General features: G+C 42.7%; 1 protein-coding gene across 4 annotated transcripts in view; it reads left to right on the forward strand.

Annotated features, from left to right (window-relative positions):
- Positions 1 to 20,772, forward strand: part of LOC311237326 (alpha-(1,3)-fucosyltransferase 7-like) — a 148,847-nt gene that overhangs the window by 59,539 nt on the left and 68,536 nt on the right. For 3 of the 4 annotated variants that reach the window (XM_084325144.1, XM_084325146.1, XM_084325147.1), the window contains exon 1: positions 2,511 to 2,638. The exons of the other annotated variant lie outside the window; for it this stretch is intronic. The gene's annotated coding sequence lies outside the window, so the exon portion shown is untranslated. Of the gene's footprint in view, positions 1 to 2,510; positions 2,639 to 20,772 lie in introns of those variants that run through there. 4 annotated transcript variants of the gene reach the window in all.

The raw sequence follows: 20,772 nt of genomic DNA on the forward strand, positions 1-20,772 counted from the left end.
GACTGTGCGTGAGGTGTAGATGGAGTCCAGAGAGGGGAGGGGGCAGCCAATTATTTTGGAGGCTGTCTTGGTGATGTGTTGGTGTTTGGTGTGTTTGTCAGTGGAACCGTACCAGACTGTGATGGATGAGGTGAGGATGCTGAATTATGGCGGTTGTAGAATTGGACCAGCAGGCGTTGTTGGACTCTGTACTTCTCTGTACTTATTGCTGTATAGTTGCTGTTTACTTTTAATGCTATTGCAGGTCAACCTGCATAAGAGATGATGGAGATTGACCCAGACTGGGCACCGCCATGCTGGAGAAAGTGGTCAGCTACACACTGAGGAGGGGGCACACAAGGCTGCCAAACCTGGGAATCTTTATGGCATTATTCCATTTTTTGGAATGACATATGCCATGTCGTACCAAAGGAAAGTTCTCCCTGGCCCATCTCTTTCATGTTTCCTCCAAAGACAGTGTGATGAGAAACCATCCAACCTGAAAGTGGGTTTTCCAGCTACAAGCACAATCACACTATGACATATTTGATGCAGTGTTACACACAAGGGATTTCTTAGTTTCCCATCAAAAGGCTGGGTTGGCAGTGCAAGTGACAAAACTGTGGTTTTCTTGACAATATGTTACCAGCGGACATTGTCTTGGCCGAAAGGTTTTGATATACAGGAAAGTTGGCATGTTGTGTGCAGAGGTTAAACTCCCAGGGCTAGATCCACAAAGAATGGATTGCACGGAGCAAGTTGCACCCTTACTTAAAATTCATTATGAATTGAAAATGGGGGACCCTTTCTCTGGTCTGCATCCCCTTAACAATTGTGTGTATTGAGCCGTACTGTATTGTACCCATTCTGCAATTCATTCAATCAATCACCGTGCAGATTGATTGATTGATTGAAAATTTTATTAACAGATTGTAGAATAGGTACAATACAGTACGGCTCAATACACACAATTGTTAAGGGGATGCAGACCAGAGAAAGACTTTCGTCTTGTTTACATCAGGGTCCCCCATTTTCAATTCATAATGAATTGTAAGGGTGCAACTTGCTCCGTGCAATCCATTCTTTGTGGATCTAGCGCCCAGTATTTACAAAAGGCAGCTATCAACTGGCTGCAAGAGATGTAGAGGACACTAGAAAAATAGCACATCGAAGAATCCACATTGAAGGGGTCATCGGAAATGTTTTGAAATCGGAAATCAACATGATACTCGCCTGAGAAGGTGAGGAAGCCACTGTTGTGTCCAACTATAGTTTAATCCACTGTGTGCTGATGCTTAATCCTGCTGCCACTTCTCCTGTTATGCATTTTAGAACTATACATTTGACCCAGTCTTGCATGAACAATAAAATATGTAGGGCGGCTAGGTGGTGCAGTGGGCAAGGCGCTCACCACCAATGCTGGAGACGCTGGGTTCGAGCCCAGCTCTCCGCATTGCTATCAGCTTGGCTGGTCATTCATACTAATACAATTGGCAGTATTAGGGGGTGGGAAGCTGATGGGTGGGGATCGGACGTTGTGGACAGCGACTCCTACAGGTCGGTTGGTGCGCCTGCGCAGCAGAATCAGGAAGCGACAGGGGCGGCGTGCCCTCCAAACGCAGACCCCCGACACGTGAGAGATTGCGCTGTGCAGGTGAAAAGATGTGACTGCTGCTTCCTCGAGTACCGGAGGGGACACGTGATGTAAGGCTTAGTCCACATTGCAGCCGGCTTGTGGGAGGCATGGCCTAACAGCGTTCGAGACAGGGGAGGGTAGAATTGGACGATACGAAATTGGGATGGGAGAAAAATAGAAAATGGGAGAAAAAGTAGATAAAAAAAAAAAAAAAAAAAAAACGTATGTACAATGGCATCTTTCATGAATGTGTTGTTCTTGACTATTCCCTTGCAATCAGCACTTTGATAGCCAAATTAAGGTTTAATGTTAGTGGCTGTGGGGGAGATTTAATCTTGAACAATCCCTGGACCATATCTCGTAGTCAGATCATGCCGATAGCAGGTTTCAACAGGCTCTGTTTACTGGGGCAAAAGAATGTAAACTTCAAGTGGAGTTCGTTTAAAAATTAGCCACCTATGACAGAGAAACCAATGGGATCCGGTCGGAGCAACTGTGGGAAAACAAACTAAGGGAGCCCGATGCAAAGATGAAGGAACAAGGAAGAGAGGGATTGTTGGCAAATGAGGTAAGGGCAGGCTAGCCAAGGTCAACACATCACAGGAAAATACACCATGAGCAAATAGTAAATTACAACTGGAGTTGGTCCCCTGCTCCTAAATAGTTAGGATGGGTCAAATGCAGAGAGCGAATTTCCTCAAGGGGATTAATAAAGGTTCAACTTAACTTAAAAGCAAATTGGTGACCTATGGAAGAAGTAATGCTGTCTAAAACATAATGTAGAAAAGTAGGAGTGGGCAAAGGAGGGGATAGAGTGGAGTTTGATGTTAGGCTCCACAAGAGGTGGAGTTACTGAAAAGTATAAAAGAGGCCATGGGGAGTTGGTCAGAGCGCTCTCATCTTCTTGCACCGGTTGTACCGCTGTTTTTCACTTTGTACTACTGAGAATTTTCACTAAAGCTACAAGATGGCATTTAACCTCTCCGACTGAACTGTTTCATGTCTTCTCTTCTGTGAACTAAGGTAATAATTAATTTGCTAAAGTGAGCTTTTTTCCCTCACCTTCTTCAGGGATGTCTTCCCACATGGTGTAAGACAGATGTTGACAACTACTTACAATAGTGCAAACTATGTGTGCAAATCAGTGGTATGTGTGTAATCAAGTACTGTAATTAAGTAAACATGTACCCGTACCTTATGTACCTTATCTGCACATGTAAGTACTAATTATAAACAAAACCTTTCAGGCCATTCACTTTCCTTACATCCCATGTTTTAGAACAATTTTTACAAAAAAAAATCTTAAACAAAGGTATAACAGTAATGTAAAATGTTTGCCCTCTGACTATGTGCACACATAAGCCATTAAAACCTGTCTCCCTGCATCTGATCATGTTTTCACTATGCCAGCCATACACATGCAGGAAGACAGAGATAGACAGAGAAGAACAATTTACAACAAGTTAAATCCCTTGCTCCATGTTGCTTCATCCACAGGGCAGTCAACACAGTCATAACCCTACTAGAAAGTATCCCTACGTGATGTGAAACATTAGACCTTGATAGTAACAGTAACACATCACACCAGCAAAACACATGTTGTATGAAGGGGTAGGATTCAGTGGCGGCTGCTGACCAAGTTTTTTGGTGAAGCACAAATTATTATATTATATTATATTTATAAAACATCCCCCAATGTGTGTGTCAGTAGTGGCTGGTGAGTTAAAAAATTGGGGAGGACGGGAGATAATAAAGAAGTACAGACAGTGTGGTTATGAAGACAGCAGACAGACACTACAGTTAAAGACAACAGGCACTAGTAATAAATACCTTGGAGTAACTCTTGACACAGTGAGATACTGGTGAGAGCACTAACTTACACACAGTTCTCATATCCCTCCTAGTGACACAGTCCTCATATCCCTCCTAGTTACACACACACACAATCCTCATATCCCTCCTAGTTACACACAGTCCTCATATCCCTCCTAGTTACACACAGTCCTCATATCCCTCCTAGTTACACACAGTCCTCATATCCCTCCTAGTTACACACAGTCCTCATATCCCTCCTAGTTACACACAGTCCTCATATCCCTCCTAGTTACACACAGTTTATTTGTCACATACATACCAGCGCATACAGTGAAATGCGGGACACATACACACAGTTGTGAGAGTGAGAGCAGCACATCACCAGTTATCAAGTGTATACTTCATAGACAGTCATGTTAGCTACCGGTTGTGCGGCTAGCTAACGTTAGATCGAGAGGAGAGACTTATTTTGCACTTACCCATAAACGCATGACATATCCCCTCCACGAAATCCACTTGAGAACAGCTGTGTAACAAAGTCCAATAGGCCCTCGTTCATTAGATCCAAAGCATCAATTGCTTTTCCTCGACTCTAACGCTAGTTTAGCAGCTAATGGCTAATGGCTAAATAGCTGATTTTGTAAACAAAGCAGAACGAGCCTGCCTGGCTGCCTGAAATCCTGCATTCATTCACGTGTAAATCGAACTCCTCCCCCGCGAGGACAGCTGAGCCGTGAGACAAAGTCTCTAATCAGGATGACTTTACACAAAGTAATCTTACCTTTATAGATACTAAAACTGTTCGCTTTTATAATAAACATGTTCTTAAAAACTCATTCATTCAATCTAAAAAAAAAAAAAAGTTAACATCTAGAACATATTGACGCCAGTCACGCCACACAGTCCAGGTGCAGGTCCACAGGCATTCTCTGATTGGATTTCAAGGCTGTCAACACAATGTGGTACGACGTGAACGCCAATCAATCAAGTGCACTCCACCTCACTACCCGCCTTTTTTAAACTCAAATAGCCTATTTTGATTGGATAATTATATTCTTAAGCCCAACCTGTGCAAAAAAATCACTGTCATTGTTTTTGTTCAAATTCACTGGCATTGTTCACAGAGGAAAACATTTCTAAAAAAAAATAATAATAATAAATATATATATATATATATGTAATAATATATATATTTTTTTTTTGTCTGTATATTACTAGTGAAGTACTGCCTCACTAGTTGTCATGCAATAACCTCCACTGGTAGGATTATATAATTACCTATACTTCTTTTTGAGCACTTTTTGATCTCTTTATCATTATAATGTACTACATAATAATAATAATAATAATAATAATAATAATAATAATAATAATAATAATAATAATAATAATAATAATAATAATAATAATAATAATAATAATAATAATAATAATAAATTTTACCAAGAATAACTTCAGTATGAGCAGTGTTAATTTTGGCAGCTATTTTCATTTTAGTTTTAGTCTTAGTCATGTGTCAAGTGCTCCTTTTTCGTTTTCATCATATTTAGTCATCTTCATTTATTTTTCGTTTAGTCAGTTTTAGTCAACTAAATGTCTGAGCATTTTAGTCTTAGTCAGTTTTTGTCAAAACATTTTTTGTTTTAGTCTAGATTTAGTCGACGAAAACGGATGACATTTTTGTCTATTTTTTAGTTAATGGAAAAAAACTTGTCAGAAGTCAGAAATAGTCAACATGGAACATTTTCTGATTTAAATTGCGTATTTATTTTTTAACCTAGGGGAATCTGAGTTGGCGGCACAAGTGATACACATTATGTTGGTGTAGACATGGTCCAATGTATTGTTTCTCCATGTTGGTGTAGACATGGTCCAATGTATTGTTGCTCCTACAGTATTGATTGATTGATTGAAAAGTTTATTAACAGATTGCAGAATGGGTACAGTACAGTACAGCTCAATACATACAATTGTTAAGGGGATGCAGACCAGAGAAAGACTTTCGTCTTGTTTACATCAGGGTCCCCCATTTTCAATTCATCATAACATATATGACATACATGACATACAGATAGACAGTACTGCTACATCTATACATTTATGACATATCAGATTTGCAAATACAGTACTGTTTGTGATACAAAAGTGTCCAGAAAAGGAGTGTATATACATTTGGCGTAGAAACTGTACATCGGCGTAGAAACTGTACATTAGTATATGTTGGTGTAGACATGGTCCAATGTATTGTTGCTCCTACAGTATGTTGGTGTAGACATGGTCCAATGTATGCATCAAAGAGAGCATTACGGATGTGGTGACGTTGTTTCTGACCAGAGAGAGACGACGATGAACTCTGTCTGTCTTCTGTTTGCTGTGTCTTTCCTTTCTCTCTGCCATGTCTGTCCTCTCTCTGCTGTGTCTGTCCTCTCTGTCATGCCTGTCCTCTCTCTCTCTCTGCTGTGTCTGGCAGCGGTTTATTCTATAACAGGATACTGTAAACTAAGTAAACAGAACACACAGTAGTACTAGTAGTAGTACACACTGATTGCAATCTGCTTGCATAAAAACATTATATAAAATCACATTCTGAGGTCAGTGTTAAAGTGCCACATGGAAGAGGTCTGGTTAATGGTTAGAGTTAGAGGTGGTCTAGGTCTGGTTAGGGTAACTTAGGGGTAGTTAAGCATTCATTATAATTTATTATTATTATTTAGATAGATGGATGTAAAGGGCTAGACCAACTCTTAACCCCTATCCGGACCTAGACCACCTCTAAGTCACAACCCTAACTTAGGGGTTAAAGTTAGAGGTGGTCTAGGTCTGGTTAGGGGTTAGAGTTAGAGGTGGTCTAGGTCTGGTTATACTGATCCGATACCAGTGCATACATAAAAATAAATAAAAAAAAGTTATATTATATAAATTATAAAACTTTTTTTTTCTTTTCTTTTTTACAGCTACTGTTTTATATATACTGTTTTTTTAGTAATAACTAGAACGTAATGGTATTTATTCAACAACAGGTGATTGTATAGATTAGGCTGACCAAACGTCCTCTTTTGCCCGGACATGTCCTCTTTTCACGCCCTGTCCGGGGCGTCCGGGGGGGGTTTATTAATTCATCGAAATGTCCGGGGTTTCACTGTTTTTCAGTTTCAGTTTCACGGCCCTTTGCGAGCATCTGAAGGCTCGGGGCTGCATTTTTCGCCGAACATATAAATTACGAATTAAAGCGCTATTCGTTGCCGTTCGAATGCCATCTGGATCGCCAAAATCCGTGCCTCGGTTCTCGAGTTACATGCCGATATGTCAGGCATGCGACTTTTTACATGGCATTATCCAACCGGACTCCCGGAGAAGCATGCAGCTGCAGAGCCGCAGAGCCAGCGGCGCTCTCTGGGACGCGCGCTGACGGCCGCGCTGTGAGGCAATAGTATCCAGCTGCAGGACGAGAGCACCAACACTCTCAGGACCGCAACACTTTAAGGACCCACACTTTAAGGACCCTCGCTTCCATTGGCTGATTTGGGTCACATGACCATCCCACCCAATGGCTGAATTGGAGTATTGCACTGCGGGATTGATTGATTGATTGATTGATTGAAAACTTTATTAACAGATTGCAGAATGGGTACAGTACAGCTCAATACACACAATTGTTAAGGGGATGCAGACCAGAGAAAGACCTCAAAGCAGTACTGTTACATTTGTGACATACAGTAAATATATACAAGGGGGAGGGAACTGTACATTTATGATGAATTGAAAATGGGGGACCCTGATGTAAACAAGACTTGCACGATTTTGCGCGCCGCTTGGGAGCAAATTCGAGACACATATTCGGTTGCAAAAAGGTGTCCCACGGTCTCCTCTATGGCCGTGAATATTTTCACGCGGATCGGAATCACGGCGTGCCCGTGGCACACTTTACCGTTTCGGCGAGTTTATTCCACGCTATGTCCTCTTTTTTGGAAATCAAAATATGGTCACCCTAGTATAGATTAGTATTAGTATCATTAATTGACAGCTAAGCTCAATGAGTTCACCCACGGAATGGTTGTTGGTACATTGGTTCCGCACGGACGTTACACGTTGTTGCGCACTTCCTATCCAGGCTGCTCCGTTTAGGTTAGCTACTGTAGTAGCAGAGGCTCTGATGTGATTTTTAATGCAAAATAAATATTCAGCATTCTCTTTTGAGACTCCGCCTCAGACTCTTATCATTTGGCACTAAAAGCTAAACATTGTCACCGGTATGGCTGTCTGCATTATGTCATTAATTGTGTGCGAGAGGTCGATCAGTGACCACGTTAGCGTGAGCTAGCTTAGCCACTAGCTAACGCGAGCTAGATGGAAATACAAACAATGTAACGTTACTGGTGAAAAAGTGATTTACCTTGGAATACTCCTTTTGCCAACTTGCTGTACTTTGCTTGCAGGTCTGCAGCTGGATTATGAATAGTCCCAACTTTAGCCAAGGTAACGTTAAGCTAAAACTAGCTTTTCAAATAGCTCTTCAGCTAATGCTAATAACGGAGCTCCCCGTCACACTGCTCTACTCGGGACGATGGCATTAAGAAAAGTTATAATTATTTTGTCTCGTCTTGTTTTAGTCAACAATATCAACATACATGAAGAGAAATTTCGTCCTGGTTTTTGTAAATTAAATGTTTGTGTCCTCAGTTGTGGTCAACGATATTTAATAAACTATTTAGTCTCGTTAGCGTGACATGGTCTTCAATAACGTGACGTCACGTCTCGTTGTAGTCATGAAAAAAAACTTTGTTGACGAACATCTTTCGTCATCAATTTAGTCAACAAAATTAACACGGAGTATGAGTACAGCATATTTTGCATATTGTTAAAAGAGCCAAGGCTGGCTTGCATAAATTAAACATATGACTTACCATCAGAAGAGTTGAAGGGGGCGAGACATTCAGCTGTCCACAAGGCTTAATCCACTGCGAGACAGCACCCCTAAAATCGACAATTTCGATTTTCGACAATATTGAGATTGTTATATTTTGCTTCCTAAACATGTCTTCTATGAAACTAGTGACAATAAAACGTCAATAACACACATTTAGTTGTTTATTTGACTTCATTTTGCCTGATTGCATCCATAAATGTGCAGATATTTAATGGGGAAGTGCCTCATTTGCATATATAAACATAGAATTCAGAAAACTTGCAATATATTTTTTCTTAGTTTATATGTACATAACAAACTGGGAACGTTTCATAGTGATATCTATTCAAATATTTGTTTTGCCTATTAGAGGGTACTACACTGTTACTACACTGTTTGTTTGTAGCCTGTGTGTAGTTCTGTTCAGTTCAATAACATAATTATTATTATGTTATTCAGTTATCAGGCATGTGTTTAGGTTGTCTATTACTAATGGTTTGATTGGGTGTTGTGTTTGTAAATAGCTGTTTCAAATAAAAATGTATGGCATTTTACAATACAAAACTTTGAGGTCGTTTTCTGAAAAACTAGTTTTTCTTACACACAAAGTCTTGGAACTCCATTTTCCCTAGTACCTACACACACCAAACTTTCCACATTTCTTCCCATCCATATTATGCTTCTTTCTATAGAAAGGTTTGTTGATATAGGAGTCATTCCACCAATCCAGTCCGATTTGGACTTTTGGATTATTTTTTTTTTACCAAGAGGTATTACTTTTCTGAACACCCCTCAAGATGAATGACATTTAACTTCCAGAAAAATATATTTTCCCATCTCAGGCATGAAATCTCTATTATTTTTGGTCATTATTGTATGATATGGACACCATTATTCTTCAACCCCGTTACGGACACTCTGCAAGCTCTCTGAATAAGATTAAAACATGTATTTGTGCTAAAGTCAACATTTCTATAATAATTAGATGTCCTTCACACCATTTCTATAATTGCTTGTCTAAAAATTACGTAAAATCCTACACTTTTACTATTCTGAACCCTGAAATTTGCCTTTTTTTGACAGCGGCCGCAAGCTTTTTCATCAGAAATGTGATTTGACCTCAGATTTTGAACTAAAATCGATATTCTTATGTTTGCTCTAAACGTTTCAGACAAAATTATTCAAAAGTTGAATTTGTTTTTCATAAACTTAAAGAAATAATTAATAAACATGTAGCTGTAACAGGGTTGAGTCTAGGGTAACGTGTGAGCACACACACACAGCAACATGCACATTACAATTAATATGTATGTGGCATAAGCATGTTGAAAAAGCTCAATAATTAATTTAACTATTATTGTATAACTTCAAAATCAGTGTTAAAATCACAACCCTGTTACAATCTCACAACCCCGTTACATTCAAACGTTACATTCAAACGTAACGGGGTTGAGTGTAACAGGGTTGTGATTTTTTGCACACAATGGTTGCTACTCCACATGTGGTGAATACCAGGAGAGCACATGGCATGCATGATATTAAGAAAGCATCTACATTTTTTTAATAACAAAGATCATATTCACAAGTAATAGTTTGCTATATTTTTTTTCAAGTAACAGTGTTGAGTAATTATGCTTGACTACCATAATATTACATGATAAATGACTGAAAACAAAACATAGTACAATGAATGAATGAATGAATGAAAACTTTATTTAACAGATTGCAGAATGGGTACAATACAGTACGGCTCAATACATACAATTGTTAAGGGGATGCAGACCTGAGAAAGACGTTTGTCTTGTTTCCATCAGGGTCCCCCATTTTCAATTCATATAGACATTTATGACATACACAACATACATGACATTTATGGCATAGGGACATATAGGTATTTAGTACTGATACATTTGTGACATAAGCGGTATTCAAATATACAGTACTGTTACCCCTAGATCCTGACAGAGTATATACATATGATGGGGAGGGGACTGTACATTAGGAGGGGGTGGGTGGGTGGGAGGGAAATATACATACGGCGGGGAGGGAATATATACATGCGGTGGGGAGGAGACTGTCTATTAGGAGGTGGTGGGGGTTTTGGGCATTTACGGTGGCCAGTTTCGAATTGCAGCCTCCCGTAGGTGCTCTTTAAGAGCGGTTTTGAATGTGGGCAGGGATTCACATTCCTTTACAGCTTTGGGTAGGGCGTTCCACATTGTTGTGGCATAATTGCGAAACGTGTTTAGTCCCTTGTTTGAGCCGAATCTGGGTTTAACATGATTTGTTGAGCTTCCTCTGGTGTAGTGGTTGTGGTATTCACTGACCTTTGGGAAGTATTTTGACATGTACATGGGCACCCCGGTCGTATAGTGTATCTTGTAGACCAGGCCCATTGCAAGTTGCTGTACTCTGTCGTCTACTCTAAGCCATCCTAGGTTGTCAAAGTGAGCAGGGGTGAGGTGGGTTCTGGGGTTCAGGTCAAGTAGTAGTCTGACCAGTTTGTTTTGTGATGTTTGTAATTTTGTTTTAAGCGCCTTTGAGGTGCTTTGGTACCATGAGGTGCAAGCATAGTCATAGTACCCTTGAATGAGTGCTCCTGCCAGAGTCTTCAGGGTATTCTTGTTTACCAGAGAGGAAATCCGGTACAAGAATCTAGTTCGTTGGTTGACTTTTTTTATTACATTGGATGCCATTTTGTCACAGGAAAGATTTGCCTCTAGGATGGAACCCAGGTAGGTAATTTCGTCTTTCCTTGTGACAATATTGTCACCCACTGTAACTGAGAAGCCGTCGGTCTTGCTGAGTTTGTTATTTGAACCGAAGAGAATGGACTCTGTTTTGCCCATGTGTAATGATAGTTTGTTATCAGCGAGCCATATGCAGATTTTGCCTAGTTCCGTGCTGAGGGTTTTTTCAACCTGCAACTTGTTCTTGTCAGAGACCAGCAGGGCTGAGTCGTCCGCAAACAGGAACAAGTTGCAGTCACAGGCTGACGACATGTCATTTGCATAAATTAGGAAGAGTAGCGGCCCTAGTATGCTTCCTTGTGGAACACCACAGCTCACTGTGAGGGGGGGGGGTAGAGTACCGTTTACCTCTACCATCTGTTCTCTCCCCTCCAGGTAGGATTGCATCCAGCTCACTGATAAGCTATCAAAACCAATTGCTTTTAGCTTGTCCATTAGAATGGAGTGATTGACAGTGTCGAAGGCCTTTTGTAGGTCCAGCATGACCATGCCACAGTATTTGCCCGCGTCCACCTCTTGTTTGATGTGGTCGTTCAAATAGAGGAGGCATGTGTCAGTGGAGTGGGACGTTCTGAAGCCAGATTGGAATTCGTAGATTAGATTTTTTTCCGCCAGGTACTTTTCGACCTGTTCGTAGACTATTTTCTCCATGACTTTCGAGATGGAGGTAAGAATAGAAACAGGGCGGTAGTTGCCTGGGTCTAATTTGCTGCCCTTTTTGTGCAGAGGGGTCACTCTCGCAATTTTGAAGTCCTTGGGGACGTGCCTGTTTTATAGAGAGGTTTATTATGTGTGTGATGACTGGGGTGATGGCGGCTGCTGCGTCTCTGAGGAATTTGGAGGGGATGTTGTCATGGCCAGTGGCCTTGTTAGGTTGGAGGGCGCTAAATTTCTTGAGTACCTCATCGGTTGTTACCATTTCATGTTTGAAGTCGTCTTTGTGGACCCCTAGGTTTTTGTAGTATGCTACTATGTGTTCTACCCCATAATGCCCTGAGTGGGAGGGTAGTTTGTTTACCAGTGTTGTGGCTATGTTTGTAAAAAAGATGTTTAAGTAATTGGCTACATCCAGCTTGTCTGTGATGAGCGTGTTGTCCGTCTTTATGTTTATGTTTGAGAATCTGGTTTTAAGTTTTTTACTGCAGCCTACTGTAGTTGATTATTGAGTAATTTCCAAAGTTCGCGGGGTTTGTTTTTGTTTTCCTCAGTTTTGTCGTTGATGAAATTTCTTTTTGCGGTTTTGATCATGGTGTTTACGTCATTTCTTAGTCTGTTTCTTTGAATTTTTTGTTCAACCATGTGGGCTTGGAGTTCACTGTTTGAGCTTTTGGAAAGCTTTGTCTGACTTTTATGAAGTTCAGAGCATTTTTTGTCTCTGGTTTTCATAGCGGCCAGTATTTCAGTGTGCATCCATGCCTCAGCGCGATTTTTAACCCTGGTGGTTCTTATGGGTGCCATGTTGTTGAGTATTGCTGTGAATTTGGTTTTGAAACCAAGCCATGTTTCTTCAACCTGTGTACCACTGAGTTCATCTGACCAGTCCAAGCTCCCCAGTTCTAGGTTAAAGGCCTCTCTAGAGTAAGTTTTGAGGTCTCTAGATGTGACTGTTTTGTGACAGCCGGCCTTCTGTTTTAGCTTTTTGCGGGTACAGAAAATCATATAATGATCACTTAACCCGCATGCTATCACCCCTTTATTGGAGATCATTGACTTGTCAGAGGTAAAAATGAGGTCAATGGTGGTTTGTGTCGAATCGCATACCCTTGTGGGTTGGGTGATTAGCTGGCTGAAACCGTGTGTAGCCCCTTTTACCCCAGTTGACTTAGAGGGCAGGGCCCTAGGTTCGTAACACCTAGCTCTTACTAATCTAATAATAGAAATATACGAATATCTGTTTGGTATATAACATCAATACCTTTGAAATAGAAATGATCAAGCCAGACACTTAACTTTAAATATAAAAATAATCTGTATTGAACATAGTGTTATATATTACATACACCGTGTGTATATATATACACATTACCGAATAAAGAAAATGTTAGTTCGTTAATAAATAGAGTATTGTCTCTCAAAGGCACCGTGTGCTCACTATCAAAAAAGGAAAACAAAATAACAGAGCTGTTACTCTGTACTCAGGTTCAAACACAAAGGCACCATGTGCTCAATATCAAAAAAGGAAATATAAATGAAAACCTATATCCAAAATGGCATTAATGATACAGCTAATTACAAATGAAATATCCTGTACAATAATACAATATACTAATATACCTAAGCCGGCATCTAATAAACAAAAACAAACAAACAAAAACCCCCGTTGCAGGCCTGATTGATGGGAAACTCACAATCCCATTTAATCTTCAGCTCTAATGAGCCAAAGTACTCACGGTCCGGAGTCAGTGTTCAGGTGGGGGGAAAGGAGAAAGTGGAGATTGAGCACGATGCAATGTGAAGTCCTGGTGGGCCTCCCACGCTGCCAGAGGAAGTCTGTACAGGCCTTGGTAGCACAGACTACTATCTGGTTCCCGAAATCTGTACAGGCCCTGGTAGCACAGACCGCTTATCCTGTTCTCGAAGTCTGTACAGGCCCTGGTAGCACAGACCGCTTATCCTGTTCTTGAATGTAGTGGGTTTCCGGGTTAGCTATCCGGGCCCTGCTACTGTTTACCTAGCTTAGCCAGCTAGCCTCAAGACCCAGTCCAATGTGGAGCAATTGATTAGGCATGCCTATCTAACATGCACAATTCCCCGACATCACATATAATGTTCAGCGTGTGTTCTAGGCCAGAACACTTGATAACACTATACTGGATACAACTTAGCAATGGTGTGTCAAACATTTGCACACTCTTCCACCTGCTTCTCTCAACCTCTCCCCTCCTGGTCTCGAGAGCTCAATCACCACACCTGGTTAAACCCAGTCCCATCAACCCTGACCTTTTTCCTGATTGGCCAAGCCACAGTTCCCAGTTCACATAGACAGGAGTTCTACATATTACCCATACATGAAATAATGGTATATGTAGAACATATTACCCAGAGGTAAATAAGATATACAAAATACAAAATAATAACATATATTTAACATATATTATATTAACAGGATAACCACTGGGTTAATATTACCAGGGTTAGTTAATATTACCAGGGTTACACCCTCCCCCTTCCAAAGGTCTGTATGTCCCCATAAGACACAACATTTAACAGACTAAGGAGTTGACCTTAGCTTCTTAGTTGTTAGCTTAACGTTGTTTGATCTTTATAACCATACCTCTGTGCACTATGGTCAACGGTTTGTCTCTGGATTTACCTGGCTCATCATAGGTGAGTCTAATTATTGGCTTTACTGCTCGTTTAGGCCTGGTTTGTGTCTCAGGCACAACTTCTTCTTCAGAGCTGCTAGCGTGCCCTCCTTGTATGTCCGACCCCGACTCAGGAGACTCTGACTCAGGAGACTCTGACTCAGTAGATGGCTCCTCTCCGCTCTGTTCATCCTCGTATGTGTCAGGAGCTCTGACTGGTTCTTCATCAGGGATGACGACAGCTGGCTCTCGCACAGTCCTTTTCTTCAGGATCCCTTCCAGGTAGGTACTGTAGGGTCTGCGCTCCCTTACATACTCTACTTCAGAGGATGAGTCAGACGTCGGCTCACTCTCTTCTGTTGTAGGAGGAGACGGTATACGTTGTTGCTTCTTGATAGTTCCTGCCCTAGTTCTTGGTTTCACAGGTGTGTTGTGGTCACTCTCCGTTCTTGGCATCCGTACCAGTTGTCCAATGGGTAGGAGATGATCTCTGTGTAGGGTCCTTGTGCGTCCTATTCCATCTTCAGGACTCACTCTGTAAACAGGTAAGTTGGGCATTTTGCTCACCACCACGTGAGGAACAGCACTCCATCGGCTTTGGAGTTTGTGTTTTCCTCTCAACCCCAGGTTTCTTAACAACACCCTGTCACCAGGTTCCAAGGTTTGGCAGGTCACTCTCTTGTCATAGGACTTCTTGTTTCGCTGGTGTACTTTGTCAGCTGCGGCAGAAGCTAGTTCAAAGGCTCTTTGCAGGTCGTCTTTCAGCTTAGCCACATACTTGATGTGGTGACCTCTTTCCTTGCCATCCGGTGACGTACCAAAACACACATCCACAGGAAGTCTTGCTTCTCTTCCGAACATCAAGAAGTACGGAGAGTATCCGGTGGAGTCGCACTTGGTGCTATTGTATGCATGCACTAAGTAAGGTACTTGCTGACTCCACTGCCGCCTCTTTTCTTGACTCAGCGTGCCCAGCATTGACAATAGCGTGCGGTTAAAGCGTTCGGGCTGTGGGTCTCCTTGTGGGTGATACGGAGTGGTTCTGGATTTCCGTACTCCCATCATTTGCAGCATCTCCCGGATCAGTCGACTTTCGAAGTCACGGCCTTGGTCCGAATGGATTCTTGCTGGCAGCCCATAATGTACAAAGTATTTCTCCACCAGTACTTTTGCGACAACATGTGCTTTCTGGCTTCTGGTGGGGAAAGCCTGAGCATAGCGAGTAAAATGGTCTGTGACCACCAACACATTGCTTATGCCTTTACTGTCGGGTTCCATTGAGAGAAAATCAATACACACAAGATCCATTGGACCTTTGCTCAAGATCTGGTGTAGTGGAGCTGCTCGCTGAGGAAGGGACTTACGAGTGATGCACTCTCCACAGTTCTTAATGTACTGTTCCACTTCTACAGACATCTTCGGCCAGAAGAATCTGCTTCTCAGTTGGTCGACAGTTCTCTCAATGCCAAGGTGTCCTAAATCGTTGTGCATGGCCTTCAACACTATTTCTCTGAACTCTTTTGGGAGTACAAGTTGAGTGACAACATCTCCAGAAGGTCGCTTGCTCAACCGATACAACATACCTTCTTTCATGGTCAACTTTCCCATCTCTCGTTTGAGCTTAGAGAGTTCTGGACTTGCATCCTCATCTTCAAGCCATTTCCCCTGCTTCACGGCCTTGATAGCAGGTCCTATATCGACATCCTTTTCCTGAGCTCTCTTAAGCTCTTGCTTTGACATCTGTCTCAACGACTCGGATTCCAAGTGGGTTGGAAACGCATAGATGTCTGGGATGCACTGAGGGGAAGCTCCCAACTGGTCGACACACCTCTGTGGGCAGCCGTGAGTCTCAGGGATAGAGATTCGCTGGCCGATGGCCTTTACTCCAGTCTGTGATAGAGTCACCCATTCATTACGGGTTTCTTCCTCAGGCATGATCCGGGACAGTAGGTCTGCATCTATATGGTGTCGGCCCGGGCGGTACTGTACATCAAATTCATAGGTGGACAGGGCAGCCAGCCATCGATGCCCTACTGCACTGAGCTTTGCTGTGGTGAGCACGTAGGTAAGGGGATTGTTATCCGTACGTACTGTGAATCTGGCTCCGTAGAGATAATCATGCAATTTGTCTACTACAGACCACTTTAGCGTCAAGAACTCCAACTGGTGGATTGGATAGTTCTGCTCAGATGCACTCAGTTTTCTGCTTGCGAAAGCCACTGGTCGCAGGCCCTCTGTGTACTCTTGGTAGAGCACTGCTCCAAGTCCCTTCAAGCTAGCGTCAACATGTAGGATGTAAGGCTTTTGGGGGTTTGCAAATGCCAACACAGGTGCATGCGTCAGACATTGTATGATCTGGTGAAACGCATCTGTGCAAGGCTGATCCCATCGTTCTCCAAAAGGCTCTGATTCTTTGATGTACGCCTTACTCCTATCGCGGGCGTTCTTTCTGCTCTTCTGCGTGGGTGCATAACCCTTTGTCAGCTCAGTCAGTGGTCGCACAATGGCAGCGTAATTGGCTATGAAACGCCGATAGTAGCCACAGAACCCTAAGAAGGATTGCAAGGTCTTCAGGTTCGTCGGGCGAGTCCAGTTGGTAACCACTTCTATCTTTTCCGGGTCAGGTTCGACACCCTCGGCGGACACAATGTGACCCAGGTATTTCACTCTCGGCAGGCAGATTTGACACTTGTCTATGGAGAGTTTCAGTCCGACTTCTCCGAGGCGATCCAGGACCTTGAGCAGCCTTTCTTCGTGCTCCTCTAGAGACCTCCCGAAGACAATCAGGTCGTCAAGGTACACCAACACCTGGAGTAAGTTCATGTCACCTACTGCTCTCTCCATTAACCGCTGAAAGGTTGCTGGGGCTCCACTTATGCCCTGTGGCATCCTCTCAAACTCGTAGAACCCTAATGGGCAGATGAACGCCGTCTTCTCTCTGTCTTCCTCCGACATGGCGATCTGGTAATAGCCGCTTCGCAAATCGAGGACGGAGAACCATTGACTTCCTGTCAGGGCATTCAGCGCATCATCAATGCAAGGGGTTGTGTATTGGTCTGGGATGGTACGACTGTTGAGCAACCTGTAATCGATGCACATCCTGACTGTTCCATTTTTCTTCCTCACAACCACGATTGGTGAGGCATAGGGGCTCCGAGACTCTCTTATGATCCCGGCTTGCAGGAGCTCTTGTAGGTGCTTTCGCACGTCCTCAATGTCTGCAGGTGCCAGTCGTCGTGAACGCTCACGGAATGGGCGAGGATCAGAGAGACGGATCTGGTGTTCTACCCCTTTAGCTAGTCCGACATCCCACTCTTCCATGGAGAAGACATGAGATCTTTGCGACAGTTTTTGGCGAAGACGGGATTTCCACTCTTCTGAGATAGGCGAGTCTCCGAAGTTGATTCTGCTCTCATCAAACTCTGATGAGGTTGTCTCTTTGGGCGGGATGACAGTGACTGAATCCACCAGGTGCAGATACCCAATCACCGTTCCCACTGCTATCCTTGTTTCTCTCAGAGAGTCATTTTTTAGTAGGACTCTGAAACTGTTGCTGTCCATGGCCTGGCTACACACTACCATGGGCTGCAGTGACACACCAGCAGGGAGAGGGGCTATTGGTGAGGCGTCTAGCATTAGGATCTCCTGGCCTACTGCCTGTGTTAGCTCAACTTTGCACACAGCCTGCACATCACCACCAGCGGGTAGAGTCAACGGACCTGGTCCTTTCCACCGCACTGAGCCTACTCTATCTTCTCCCTCCACCATCTCATCTGAGCGCTTCAAAGTAGCCTGGTCTCCTACAGCACAAGCTTGGACGCCTAAGGTCGAAGTCACATCAATCCCACCGTCTCTGCACTGCTTCACCAATTGTCTTACATGACTAGCATTGGTCCCTACAATGACAGATGTCTGGTCTGCAGTCTTAGGGCTCGGGCAGATGAGTGCAAGGACTGTCATAGTCTGACTGGTACCTACCACCTCTGCTGGATACTCTACATCTACGACTACATAGCCAAGGTAGGGGTAACTCATATTGGATTCACTTAGACCCCAGAGGGCTAGCCCAGAGACAGGCTGGATTGGGACATGAGATAAGTACTTCTGATACCAGGGTGCAAAAATTATAGTCACCTGGGAGCCGCTGTCTAACAGGGCGGTGCAAGGTTGTCCACTAACCTTCAACTTTACAAGGCTAGGTGGCCCTACCAAACCCTCAGGGATAGATGGACTCTGTAAGGTAACTGCACTCTTTTTCACGTCACAGTTCTTGTTACCATGGGTGACACTACCTGTCTGCTGCTGGTCTTTTGCTACTCTCAGGGCATGAATTAGTCTCTTGATAACCTTAGCCTGGTTCTCAGGGTTTTGACACTTCCCTGCAAAATGACCACCCTCGCCACACCGGTAGCAGAATTTCTCCTCTGCACCCTTTGGCGATCTTCGGGGATAGCTGGAGACAGGTCTTGACACGTCCAACGTCGAGACTGCAGCCGCAGTTTCTCTGGGAGTCACTCTTTGGTCGACTTTGTTTTGGAGTCGCTTCATCTGTTTCCTCAATGCCGCTAACTCGGAGTCAGGACGAAGCTCACTGGGTGTGGCTACATTGAGAGCCATGTTCTCTGCAGTATCTTGCCTGCCTCGGTCTGGCCTAGTCGCCACTGCAGCAACTAAGGACTTTAGCTCCTTTACTTCAGCTTTCAGGCTCTGTATTTCAGCCTGTTTTCCGTCAATTTCTGTCATCACCGGAACACACTGCACAGCGGGGAAGAGTTTCTTCCTTGAGGCCTCATACTCTTCCTCTGAGCGTATATCCTTCAATAGCTGAAGAAAGGTGGGCGGTGCTGCTTTCCTCTCTCTTAGGCGGAGATTAACGAGCATTAGATCAGAGGCCACTGCACCTCGCAACAACTGCTCTATCCGTGCTCTGTCCACATTTGTTGGTAGAATACCACCTCGCTGGCTCACCTTGTCTAGTGACTGCTCCAGACGCCTCAGAAAGTCAGAGAGTTTCTCACCTGGCTGCTGCTGCATCATTCGGAACGAGATGTACAAGTCTTCTCCAGACTGCACAGTTCCAAACACATGTTCCAGGGCTTCCAGGCATTCTCCAGGACTAACATCAGGGTTGCTGGCTCGTGCAGATTTCACTATTTCTAGTGCAGAGCCTTTGAGATTTTCCATCAGCCTCCGCCTCTTCTCTTTATCAGAGCCATCACTTTCTTCTACCATGAGTCGTGCTTGCTCTAACCAGTGTTCAAACTGTTCTTCACCTGATGGAGTGGGCAAGGTCCCAGAAAACAGACGTAGGCGCCGATAGCTGTTATGCTCAGTGGGGGGTTTTACTTTGTCCATCAACTCACTAAGTGCACGCAGGATGGATTCGGTTGGGCTAACGGGAGAGTCTGCTCTCTGAAACATGTTCTGGAGGTCTTCCTCCGTCTTCCCCTCAGCAAACAGTAGTCCTGCTAACTTCTCGTAGAATTTAGCATCATCCACAGGGGCTGAGGGGGTCTCTCCTACTATGATTATAGGCCACGCCTCGCCACCATCCGTAGGCATAACTTCAGGGGGAACATTCTCACCCGTTACCTTTTCCCGACATTCACACAGGATCATAAACTTTTTTCGCTGTGTACTGAACGACCTGCCTCTGACACGCACTCGCCCCAGACATTTTACTGTCTCCAGGGTCTTTTCTATGTTGGTGACATCAACATCTTCTGAAATGAGGACCATAAGCGCATGAGCCACATTTAATCCCTCCCCACGACACCAGTCTTTAAGCTCCATCACAAGCGCAGCTTGAGTGTCCATTTTATCCATTTATAGATTTTTTTTCTTTTTGCTCTTAGCAACTTAAACAATATATATATTTTCTTTTTGCAAATTAAACAATATACATATTTTCCTTTTGCAAATTAAACAATACATATATTTTCTTTCTGCAAATTAAACTATATATATTTTCTTTCCGCAAATTAAACAATACATATATTTTCTTTTTGCAAATTAAACAATATATATATTTTCCCTTTGCAAATTAAACAATATATATATTTTCTTTTTGCAAATTAAACCATATATATTTTCTTTCTGCAAATTAAACAATACATATATTTTCTTTTTGCAAATTAAACAATATATATATTTTCCCTTTGCAAATTAAACAATATATATATTTTCCTTTTGCAAATTAAACAATATATATATTTTCTTTTTGCAAATTAAACAATATATATATTTTCTTTCCGCAAATTAAACAATATATATATTTTCTTCTTGCAAATTAAACAAATATATAAATTATCTCTTTGCAAATTAAACAATATATATATTTTCTTTTTGCAAATTAAACAATATATATATTTTCTTATTGCA

This window comes from Notolepis coatsorum, assembly GCF_963971535.1.
Source record: "Notolepis coatsorum genome assembly, chromosome: 11".
Classification (NCBI taxonomy): domain Eukaryota; kingdom Metazoa; phylum Chordata; class Actinopteri; order Aulopiformes; family Paralepididae; genus Notolepis; species Notolepis coatsorum.